General features: G+C 31.0%; 1 protein-coding gene across 1 annotated transcript in view; it reads right to left on the minus strand.

The window, feature by feature from the left end:
* Window positions 1–11232, minus strand: part of LOC125064099 — a 290773-nt gene extending 279541 nt beyond the window's left edge. The window contains exon 1 of the mRNA XM_047670889.1: window positions 11101–11232. The gene's annotated coding sequence lies outside the window, so the exon portion shown is untranslated. The remainder of the gene's footprint in view (window positions 1–11100) is intronic.
* Window positions 11233–13547: the final 2315 nt, after the last annotated feature.

A 13547-nucleotide genomic window follows, 5' to 3' on the forward strand; every position in this document is an offset into this window, starting at 1 on the left:
GTCACCACTGCCCATAGACAATGGTGCTGTACGTAATATTAACCATTCCATATATCGCCAATGCACCACCAACCTTGAGAACTAAGATGTCATGTCCCTTGTGCCTAGTTACACTGGCTCACTCACCCTACATTGCGGAACCCAACAATACTGAGTAGTATTGAAGTGAAGTGTGCTTACGAGAGAAGTGCTATTTCACTTTCTATCAGAGATCAAAACATAATTATTGTTTTTATTTGTATTTATTTAATACGGTGCAATACTGAAAACCCTTTAATGTACTGTTTCGTTCAACAGACATGTGCCACGATCAAAATTTTTAGTCAAGAAACCACAAATAGTATTTTAACCAAAAATTCTTAAGTGATTTATTTAGACCGGCGTGGAATTGAACCTGTTGCAGGGCAATTAGCTACAATGCAACGAACATGCATATCTTGTTACATTCTAATTACATTACCACAAACAGGCTCTGATAAGCGCTTAGAAATATTATACTATCTGTGCCAAAACTTTGCAATTGAGTTATCAAACATTATCATTATTCGAATAAAACAAATTTCACAGCATCCATTACTTAATACGTGCTTATAGATTTTTGTGACGATGTTAAATTCTTTGTAAGTTATTTTATGGTTGAGCGTGAATATAATTTATCTTAGTAACTTTGCAGTGGAAGTTCCCTGTGACACAGGTAATATACAATCTTGTCGAAAAATTACTTTCACGGAGACAGTGTTTATTTACGTTGTCTTTTAATAGGTTTCCTTGCAAATGATAGCGGTTCTTGATCAAAATTATGTAACAAAATTAAAATACACTTTTGTTTTGCTTAGTTAGTATAGTTTTTATTGACTTAACGTTTGGTGTCGTCCTGATCAATTTCGGTCAGACTTCTATAGCGAGACCAGGCAACTATGCAGGACATAATATAATAGTCCAATAGTGTGTACGCAAACACAAGTCCACTCTATATGTGCTTGTTTTCATAGGCTCCGGTCTGTTACTAAGAATTTTTCGACAGAAAACCCCTATAACCGTTCAACGACCTGACCTGGAATTTGAAACCAGGATCTCATCGATGCAGTCAGAATTGAAGTCTTCTACTTCAATCCTGACTGATATAAAAGGTGAATATTCCACAGACTCTCTCCACTGTGCTTGTTCAATGAAGATCAGTGGACCCACGTATAATTTTATCCAGCACCTACTGGTTTGATCACATTGTTGCTTCGTCGCCGAGCACTGAATTTACAAACGAAAATTAAGATCATCAGAACTCAGTGACACTTGCCCGGCTATGTACTCGTCACCATTGATTAAAATATTAATAAAGTAACAACTTGTTAATGTCCTGAGTAAAGGTCTCCTCTACTCTTACGGAGAAGTTTTTGGAGCTAATTATATCTATCATACTGATCTGCAAAGGTTGGTGAATACGGTAGATATACACGAGATATAACTTGTCAACTTTTCAAGTGTTTGATTGTTTTATTTTTGCTTGATCGGGTTTACATATTCGATTAAAATTCACCTCTACCATTCACTAGGTTACACTTAGTTGAAAACAAATTAAATGCTTAAAATTAATATATTTAAAAAAAAAAAAACTTAGAATGAAAGGTCACTAGGCTATCTGCTCATTTTGCTTTCATTTTATTTTAATTCAACGGATTTAACTAAGTTTTATTAAGAAAATCCAGCAAGAAACTCAACACAGTCTCCTTTGATTAACTTTGGTTCATTTATAAACCACAATGACCCAAGAGGTTACGATCGAATCTGCAACTTTCACAGCGCTAAATGGCTCTTTTACGATACGTAATTATTAAGGTTATAGAACTGGTAATATTTTCTAGTCCTGTATCATGTATTGGTCGAAAATTTTACCGCCACACAACAACACTGGAATTGGAATAGTTCTTAATTGGACATACATATTTTTTTTATGTAATAGGTAGGCGGACGTTCTAATAGGTCATCCGATGGTACGTTGTCACCACTGCCCAAAAACATCGACGCTGTAAGAAATAATAACCAATCCTCACATCACACCAATACGCCATCAACCTTGGGAGCTGAGACGTTATGTCCCTTGTGCCTGTAGACACTGACTTACTCACCCTCATTCACTCAAATCGCGTTAGAATATTTGACGATGTGCAAAGCCCTATTACAAAGTAGTAATATCGTTGTTGACAGCGCAATGACGATATAAGGAATGGTACACACTGTACAACTTGTAGTCTATGTGTGAAGTGACCAATCAATCTGCTCATTTATTTTAACAAATTTAAAAAAGTTACACTTGTCTATAGTCAGGTTAATCATCTCTATGATAATATCCTGGCTATTATAGCCAATCTCAAGAACTAATCAACTATACAGATATTATAGTTCTTGAACTTTGGGCAAGCCCATCTGGATATATTCCGTATATTCCGGTTTGAAGGGTGCCTGAGCCAGTGTAGTGACACAAGGGCTACGACACCTTAGTTCTCAGAATCAGTTAGTTAGTAGTAAAATAGTAGTTTTGAAGAAAATAAATATATTTAAGTGCAACCTTTATTCTTTCATTCTTATAATCTATTGTAACTGCAAATCGACTGAAAAAACTTGGAATCCCGAACTACAGCCATACAAACAAACCACAAAAGCAACGAGGCATTTAAAGTCTCCATTGCTAGTGTTCGTCGTGTTACAGCCGCGTTATAATCTTAAACATATTATCTTGTAGAGACAATACACGGAGATCGTCGATAGAACACACGGGCGCTATCGAACATCTTTCATATTAGTTATTGAGCTAAGAATATGCGTTCCTTATTCCATATATATATATATCACAATGGTTGTTCAATTCGATATTTATCTGGTACTTTGATCATATGTATTGTTTGAAGTGAAAACAATTACTTTATACTGTTTTGCCTATCTTTATACAGTTGTATCTGAGATGATAAAACAAAAGGCAATCGTCATTTAAGAAAAGATCAACCACAGATTATAAAACAAAGGCAAATGGAGCTCGCAAAATATTATAGTGAAGCAATAAAAGCAAATACAAAGCGATTTTTTAAAACCGATCTTTTTAATCCGATGAACTCTAATCCCTTACGAAAAAAACTACTAAGTTAATGTAAGTAAAACTTTGCTTGTATATGCTTATAAGCAATTCAATTGAGTCAATACAGAACCTTGTTATCGCACTATACAATTGTTTAATGGTTGTAAAAAATCCATCAATCGCTCAAAAATAAGTATAAAATAAGAAACTGCGAAAGTATTTTATTTTTACAATTGAACACCTAATATAATTTAATAACAACAATACCCAATGCCCACAAACATATCGCCCATACATATCGCCCACAGCTTAGCTCTCTTTTTAAGGTTGGTCGCAGGTGTTAGTCATAAAAAGTAGCCTAAATCCATTATTAGGACTCAAGTTAGTTTCATACCAAATCTCATCAAATTTGGTTCAGTTGACCCTGAAAGAGTAACAAACAGACAGACAGAACACATTTATAAAATTAGTATAGATTATTACCTACAGCACTTTTTTATTGTTTTTAAATGGAGCTGTTTAAGTTATTTGGTATTGTGTTAGAAGAGTTACATGTGTTCGTATTAAATGCACTTGTGTTGATAATTCTTTGTAATTTCTGATTTATAAATAGAAGAGGAATAACAATTCTAGTCTTCAGTACAAAGATCGTATTTAGAGATAAGATTTATTTATTTTTCGTTAATTGCTACACAACTATAATCTGTGGAAGAAACAGAGATGTGTAGACATCAGCTGTTAATTATTAATTCGCAAATTACATAGAACTAAGTAAACTCTCCAACAAATGATAACATCATACGGATTTATACCATAATTTCAATTCATAAACACGCAAATCTATATCAACGAAAATCCGATTATTAATCACTAAACTGAGCTTCACATTATTAATTATGTAATTAAACTACAGTAAAAAAAAATAGCTCGGTTGTTATACTATTTAAAGATAAATAAATATATTTAATATTACAAAAAGAGTAGCTTTCATAAAACTATTATTAAAACATATTATATATATCAAAATTTCAAAAACAGAACTATATCCCCAGGGGTCACAAACCCTAATCTAAATTGTCAACAAGCACATGACAACTTTTCGCCTATCTACTCACTGTTTAGAATAATAAAGGTTTATTGCTTACTTAGGACAGGTGACATGGAATGATTAATCGTTGGAAATGTTTTACGCCCCTGGGATCGAAAATATACCCATCAATCTTGTATAATAAAATTCATCTGTTTCGTTTTCAGGTTCGAATTTTCGTACACATGTTTGCTTGTAGAAAATCTTCTAATATTTCTGAAATCCCTACCACACTGTTTCGCTACTCTGGATGTAATCCGTAAACACCGGCTCTGTTGCAACGGTCTCTTAGAAAATTGTATACGTTTTATATCGTACTAGCGATCCCTCGCGGCTATGTTCTCGTTGAAATATATTTTGCATAAATCATCTTATCGACTACTTAATATTCTTTTTTTGAAATTCTGACATTTAACGCCGCATAATAAAAATGGTATAACTAATATTTTAAACTCTTCTGTTAATTTTGATTTATGTACATAGAAAACCATAACAATATAATTTGACTTTTTAATATCAATCTTTTTATATACAATAATAATAAATATAATAATAATGATTTTATTACGATTTATGGCGTCAGCAATATAGTGAAAAAAACCCTGTTGGTTAAGTGACTTGCTTACAAAGTATTTTGAAGTTATATTAAAAACATGTGTAACAAATGAGACTTATGAAAATAATGACATATTTTATCATGATTTAATTTTTTTGTACATTCATATTCCAGTTGTGAATTGTGTTACTTTAAGAGCAGAAAATTTTGAGAGACAACGTTAACAGTTAACGCTGCGTTCGTAGTAATTACAGACCTTCAAACAAGAAGGTTTAACTCCTAGATTAATTTGAAAAGGTTGATAATTATTTTATTAATGATCAATCTAAACTATTTGATTAGGTAATGGCACCTTAAGTTTTTATATCTGTTTCTCTGAGCGTGAATTTTGCTAAAAAAATATATCCGTATAATAAAGATGAAAGTTTTTATTTTGCGATGTGAAATGAACGTACACGCATTAATACTTTCAATTTTATTAATAAACACATACATTTTCACTCAAAAGAACTGAATTATTTAAAATGTACATAATTCGAATAAAGTATTTAAATTTTATCAATTAAATCAAATAACAAATAAAAATAGTATTATTACCATAATACAACTTTAATATTTAACTTAACAGAATTTCATTTGTTTTGTTATTATTAAATATATAAACTTATTGCTTAATGATTGCGCAATTTATTATATTTATAATTAATCCGACTGAAAATGTAAGTTGATTTTGGACTTGTGTCCATTACCGAATTGAATTACTTACGAATATAAAATCTCAATTTAATTTGAATATCAATGTTTACAAACTTAACAATTGCTGTGATTTTTTTCAATGATATATATTTAAAACTGTAATTATTTTATGTGACGCGACATTTTCTCTTGTAGCTATAATATTTTTTTCTATGACAGTAAACAATTGATTCTTTAATATGTAGTTTATATTATTAGTTTTCATTAATAAAACAACTATCTTAATATACATATACAGCATAAAATTTGTCCAACCTATCTCCACGCTAAATGGCAGCCATTTTGATTTTTGTAATGAAATTTCTGATGTGTACAAAAAACATCATATCTGTGTAGTATATAGAATATCGCTATTCCGTAGCCGGACACACTGTATATACTACACATATGTATATATTAGAACTATAAGATATATTAATCATTATTGGTATCACAGCAATACGATACCAGCTATGGTAATTATGATAGCTCTCTAGAATACAGGAATGTTTTTGGTGGTAGAATAAATGGTACAGTAAAAATCAGTGGTACCAACCATGATAGGCTTGTATAAAGCCACCAAGTAATAATAAAATAATATGGTAAATGCATATTAAGCGTGATATATATAATACTTCAATAATAAGAGAATTATTAGTTAAAACAACTTTAAATTAAAACAAAATTCAAACCATTCATAATTAAAATTATGACGGTTCCGTGAAATGATTGGAAAACGGTCAACGTGAATCCTGAAAATGTTTTATTGATACATATTTTAATTTGGTATACTTTTTGAAATATTTGTTCACAATTTAAACATATTATCTTCCACATTATAAAAAAAGCAACAAGCGCCAAAGACATTTCCCAGTTCAGGTTTGGAACTTATTGCACAAAGCTGCTACCAAGGCGAGTTGATGAAAAGTGGATACTTGTATCAGAATTTCAAACCAAGCTTGCCGATTCTTCGATTTTCTTTCACCTAACAACACCACCGTCCACCTCGGCATGAACCTGCAATTTTCGGTTAAGATTCACGTGTTACGACCACTGGACCGTGTCAGTTCAACGTTCTAGAGAGTCGAATGAAATAATTATGCTCAAATTAGATTCTCTCAAATCAAATTAGATTCGGTTAGATGTCTAGGACAGAATCTGGTATTTTATATTCAACGTATACAAAATGCCTCATATTCCGATATGTTTATTTTATCTTCTAAGATCCCTAAATGAGATTTAGAGTAACCATACATTCGGCATACATCTTTTCGATTAATATTGCTCCAAGAAACTCCAATGCCCTTGAATTGTACCAGAATCGTTTTCCCAGATTTACATCGTATTGTCTTGGGAGTTACAATCAAAAGCCTGTCTGGGGACGTCTTTTGGGTCCCAGAGTAGCATGACCGATTCAATTCCGCTTTCGACATCTAATCTGCCCTTTGGTGTTTTATGTAACTTACTGAGACTTAAAGCCGTGTTGGCCCTGTGGTTATAAGACGTGAATTTTGACTGATGATTCTGAATTCATACCCGGGGCAAGCACCACTGAATTAACGTACTTAATTTGTATTTATAATTCATCTCGCAAGCCTAACCTTCTCCTCAAAGGGAGAGGGAACTCCCACTGCCCAGCAGTGGGAAAATTTACAGGCTGCTAATGAAATAATGAATTCATCTCGAATTCATCTTGACGAAAAACATCAGGAGAAAATCTGCACGTTGTGGATAGGAATTTGCCACGTATATCCAGCATTAGAACAGCGTGGTGCAGCTCCAAGCCTTCTCCTCAAAGGGGAGGACGCTTTTGCCCAGCAGTGAGACGTTAACAGGCTGTTAATTAGGTTTATGAATATTCGAAAGTAGCTTGTGAAATATTGTGTCTCTTTCTACATCTTATAAGTATAGTAACATGAACTTAACATTGGGTTTGAACAATTTTAATTGCTTAATCTTTAAAGTTGATTAATCGAAGTTGGGTTATATCGGCTCTATGACTATCAGAATATTTTTTTCAAAACGACTCCTGATAAACTTTATTATTTCTTTATTTCTGTACTAGAGATTGTTTTGAAAAATAATATATAATAAGTAATACGCTAAATTTTAAATAGTTGTATTAATATTCAATGTACAAACTACGATATATCATAGAGAACATCAAAGGAGATTAGTTTTACAATTTCATCAAATTTAAAATTATACGCCAGAAATGTTTATTTAACCAATAAATATATAAATCTAAAATTAACATTAAGAAACTAATTAAATTTTTCGACAATATTAATATATTTTAAGAAATTATATTATTAATTAATCATTAATCCGTTGGCAACAAAAGGATTTGATTAACTACGAATGTCGTACGTCATTCTGATAACTTTTATACATATTATATTAAGGAGAATTAGTGTGACTATCCGAACGCCATACGTCAAGCTGTCAGATGATTTTAAATTCATTCAAATTTTGGCGGGAGGCAGCGCGAAATAGTCAGGCGTATCATTGTTGAACTGTTTTGTAATAATATTAGCAAATCAGAAATTGGTTAAAGTAGGTATTTTGTTATTAATTATTATTATTTTATGCTTTTGTAATACATTTATTAAAATGAATTTCGTTTTGTTAATAATATAATATATCCGACTAATATTATAAACAAGATTTTTTCTGAAGATAGATGGAACGATCTTTCTTGTCTTTTACTCAAAAACTACTGAACGGATTTGGACTATTCCAAATCCGTTCAGTAGTCTATACATAACTTACTTAACACACGTTACCTAATATTGGAGCCCCCGTTACGCGGTCTTAGCGAGGGTAGAAAGTTAGTGCGAATATATATTTTTCTTTAAATATTTTCTGATCATATAACTTTGATGACTAGATGATTTTATGAACGCATTTTTTTAATAACGTGTCCTCATACTCCAAACCTCGTCGCTTGTCATCCGCATAATCCTTTTGAAGTGACGCTATTTATTTCCAACGATAATTCCCTTTGTAGCCATTCTTTGTTTTAACATCAATTATTTTCGTACGGCCATTGTTTATCGAAATTATTTCAAAAGCCAGGATTTTACAGGTTATTTATGGACCGGATATCGTAAATAAATTAAAGAATATTTTGAATAATTTTGTATTTCATTTTAATTCAATGATGTAACTTCAAAATTATAGTTAAAATATCGTAAGTTACATCTACCACATTTAAAGGAAGTCGAGGTAAAATTTGATTTTAGAATGTTATTATTTGAAAAAATCGTCGTTGGTATTTTAAGAAATTTAATTTCTTAATAAACAATAATCTTAATTTGTTCATTTTAACGTTTTATAAATGTGTATTTGATGTATTCAGATATTTCGAATTTCATAATATTTTTTACTTAACAGTAAAATAAATAGAGATCTGTACCAATGCTCTCATGCATGAATCAGTTGTACAAAAATTCTTAGATGAGTTTGACACTTAAATACTTCTTCCTATGAACTTAGTTAATCTAAGCTATATTAGATTGTTGATAAGATAATCAATACAAATAAACTGATAATTAAGGCTTAATCTCATGTGTACAATCAACTGAGCCAAGCTAATTAGACAGAAGCATAGAAATACCTTCTAGCTAAAGCAATCTCTAAATTATGCTTGGAAACCAAAGATACAAAAATTTTAATCCAAAATTGTATATATTTTTTTTATGAATTAAAAATAAATACACAAAAAAACTCCGCCTTTTTATACGCTTCGAAGTCAAGTTTCAAACCTGCGAGCAGTTTGACATTATTGAGAAAAATCATCTAAGCGAAGGGACTTTTGCAATTATAATATTAATATAAGTAATATTATGTTCCCCTGAGAGAACGCTGTGCTGAATGACGTTGGATAATTAAAAAAAAAAACTGTCAAAAATAATTAGTAAAACCGATTATTTTTTGACAGTTCCTCAATGGAAGCTATTTTTTATTAGTGGACTTCAAACGGAAGCAAAGCAAAGCAAATCTGTTTACGCACGAGTACCCGCAAAAGTAACTCATTATAATATATTATGTATTCAATGTTTTTAGTATAAGTGCCTTTTAGTTAGTGACAAATAATTTTTAATTAAAGAGTCAAAATATGTATTTATTTATTTAATTTACGAGTCACCAACTAAAGATACACATTAAATATATATTTTTTAACATTAATCAATGTAAAGTTTCCAAGTTATGTGATCCTTCAATTATAATCGAACTCAGAATGCACTATTAAGCAAAAAATATTTAAATAATTATATATTTAAAAAAAATATTGATAATAGAAGCGTTACATTTTCTTATTGATTGTCAAAAACCTGTTACCAGTTCGAAATTAAACACGCCAGATCAGAGAAGATATTTATCTATCTATCGATTGAATTTTAATTCCCTTTAAATAAAGTAATGTATTATGAAAAATTTTAAGAATATACTAAAACGTATTAAATTAAAAGAAATGTATTCTCAAGAGCACCAAAAGTGTGTGCGAGATATCAACTCGATCGGTTGAGATAAGCTGGCTTAAAATTCTTTTGCAAGATTTGGTACATACTAATACGTAACTTTATAATAAAGACTTAGAATAAGACTTAGAATGAGATTAAAGTAAATATATTTGAAATATAGATTTAAAAAAACAAGAACTCAATTAATATGAATCTTTATTTATTGCAACGTGATTACATTTTTTTAAATCAATTTGAGATAAAATCATCACTTGAAGATTTAAAGTAACACGTGACTTTAAATCCCTCAAAACGTGTTTTATTCGGACGCCTTTGAATTCCTTATAGAAATGTATCATTTATAAGCTAAACGAATCATCGTACTTTTGTCGTTTTATTGATAATTCGAGAATTTGTTAAGTCATTTCTTAAGATATCAAAGCGCCGCCAATAATAAAAACGCACAAAGATTTACTTGTAACAGTACTGGTTAACCTTTAAATTATTCGGCGATACAATACCTAAAGAGCAAGTGACATTTGCCGGGCTGGCACAAAATATTCAACTGTTATGATACATTTAAAATGATATAAAAATATTTTTTAATTAGATTATCATACTCTTGTATACTTTATTTCAATGTATAAAGAATATTAATCGTATCGACGATAGTTAAGACTTAATCAGACCGAAGCAAAATTGTATAAAAAATTGAAAGCTAAACTAACTACATAAACGAGGCGGGGAATGTCGTGCGCGGGAGCTAATATATAATTCAAAGCAACCATCCCATTTTCCCTATCGATAATAGACTTGTTTTGCTCGACTTTATGCAGATATATTCTGATTATAAAATAAATAATAATTTGTTATTTTCTCTGTAATATGATTATAGTGACATATTTGAAATATTATTAAGAATTAATAGTGAAAAGTATTATTAATTTTTCGTAATCGGTCATACTGTAATGACGAACATAATTGTTATATTCGAGATGAAACATTACGTAAATTAACATCAAAATATGATCGTAAAACTTATACGAAATAATGAAATCGAATTACCATCGTGATCACATTCCTTAATAAAATTCAAACGATAATTTTATAACGAAATAAAATTACAATTACATAAAAAACAACACATAACAATTCCAATAATATAAACGGTATACGTAAACAAGCTTACCTTCGAACACTTTCACTTCACTTCACTTGTACACTGAAAATCACCTTAAACTGTCACTCGGATTAGTTCGATACGAAAACGCGATCCAGAACAAAGTAAGGAGTCAACGTAAACTCCCTCCGACGGCGTCTATGCTACTGAGCTTTCCTCGTACGGGCGTAGGAGCTACGGCGCGCGCATCTGTATACGATAACAGTAATTTAAATACATTTATCAAGCTAATTCTGTAAATTGAACTAAATAATGACATTATTGTACCACTGTTCGTTTACTAGAAGCCGATTGTACTGTCGATGGTAACATTGTCTTACCGTAATTGATTTGAAGTATGACTGTTTGTTTTGTAACTGTGATTTATGATGGGAGAGCCGGTTAGCTTATTCAATTCTGCCACCGTCGTGAAAATTATATTCGAATGCTACTTTGTGTAGCAGGTTCAAATGACGTTTATATCTATTAAACTCACGTTATATTATTTCTTGCATACTTTTAGGGAAATTAAGCCTAAAATAAACCTTAACAGAGATTTTTTATGATTGTTAGAAGAGTCTTTACGATTTATTTTTTTAGCTGATTTTTGATTTGCGTGTTTTTTTGTTATTATTTATCTTTATATTTTATTTCGTCGAGATTGATTTTCGTGATATAATATAACACTTAGGACTATACAATTAATATCAATTGCTTACAAATTAATTGTCTAGTGTTTATTGTAAATACTGTCTCAGTACAACTCACGTTCCGATTCGGTTTACGAAGCTTCATTTTAGAAAATTATGGATATTTATCATTAACTTGTTTTTATTCGATATATATAGTCTCAGTGCAGTATTTTTTGTGATATAGTGTAAAAACTATTTGCTTAAATATTTTTAAAAAAAAGGTATACCAGTTAAACATTTTATAATTCCATCCAGATAGAGTATAATTTCAATTGAAACTATTTAGTACTTTGACTGATCTGATCAAGGCGCCGGGACTATACACAGATGGCGGATAGTGAAAGAAAGAAAAACAAGAGTATTGATGATACAAGGACTTATCTACATTTATATATATTAAAGGAAACAATGAGATATAATTTTGGCAATTTTGATTGGAGACTGTCAATATTCAACCTCATCCAATCGCCTCATTTGAAAGTATCATTATTATTAAGCACCAAGGCAAAAAAATATGGTATATTTACATATATGTATATACATAAGTACATAATATGTATGTACTATGTATATTCGTTTTGGACTTAGATAAATGTGTCGTGTTGTAAAGGTACATTGCGGTGGTTCGTGCTAGTATATCTTAATATAAAATAAATGTTTGAAAAGATATATTTTTTAACTCAGTTTATTTCAATTCAATTGAATTTATGTATCGACTGTGAAGGCTACATCGTTAAATACGTAGAAGTGTGTCGTTAGATCTGCAGCCTCGAGGACATGAAGCTTAGTCGAGCTTCAAGTATCACTTTGCGCTTATTTGTACAAACCAGTTTGCGCAGTTAAGCGTGTGCATACGGTAAAACATTGATTCATATAGACACTTACGAACTTCTATATAAAACATTGTTATTGTTTTTTTTTTAGATTACGGCTTTAGGTTTGTGCGACAAGAGGCGAAGCTATACTATTTGTTTACTTGCGCAAAACCGATTTGCACGAATTTATCGTTATATAGAAAAGTAACACATTCTACACAGTAACAGCCTGTCAATTTCCCACTGCTGGGCTAAAGCGTCCTCTCCCTTTGAGGAGAAGGCTTGGAGCATATTCCACCACGCTACCGTAATTTCGTTGAAATTAGACAGTCATGAAAGTTTCCTCACGATGTTTCCCTTCACCAGCGAGCACAAGATTAATTATAAACAAATTAAGCACATGAAAAATCAGTGGTGCCTGTCTGGGTTTGAACCCGAAATCTTCAGATAAGACTCTAACCACTCAGCCATCTCGGCTAGGAAAAGTACTAATATTCTAGTATCTATACATATTTAGCTATTAAACTTGACATGTAATAAATATTTTGTTTAATACATATATGTCGTAGATAAAGATCTATATCCATATATATGAGTAGTTTAAAAATATCATAAGTTAATTTCTTTGTAGATTCAATGAAATCAAATTGAAATGGTTGTTGCGAGCAAACTGTAAATATAACTATATTGATTGTGTATCCAGTTGTATTGATCTACCTACTCAAATGAATTTCCATCTACGGTTAGTTCATCCCACTTGTTTAACCCGTATATATATTTAAAGAGGAATTTCGTTTTATTTACATCACATTTAAAATATTCAATCAGACATTACTTAATATTATTATATAATTTACTTGGTTTGTAGGGCTTTGTGCAAGCCCGTCAGGGCAGATACCACTCACTTATCAGATATTCTACCGCCAAACAACAGTACTCGTACTCAGTATTGTTGTGTTCCGGTTTGAAG

Source organism: Vanessa atalanta, chromosome 5 (assembly GCF_905147765.1).
Source record: "Vanessa atalanta chromosome 5, ilVanAtal1.2, whole genome shotgun sequence".
Classification (NCBI taxonomy): domain Eukaryota; kingdom Metazoa; phylum Arthropoda; class Insecta; order Lepidoptera; family Nymphalidae; genus Vanessa; species Vanessa atalanta.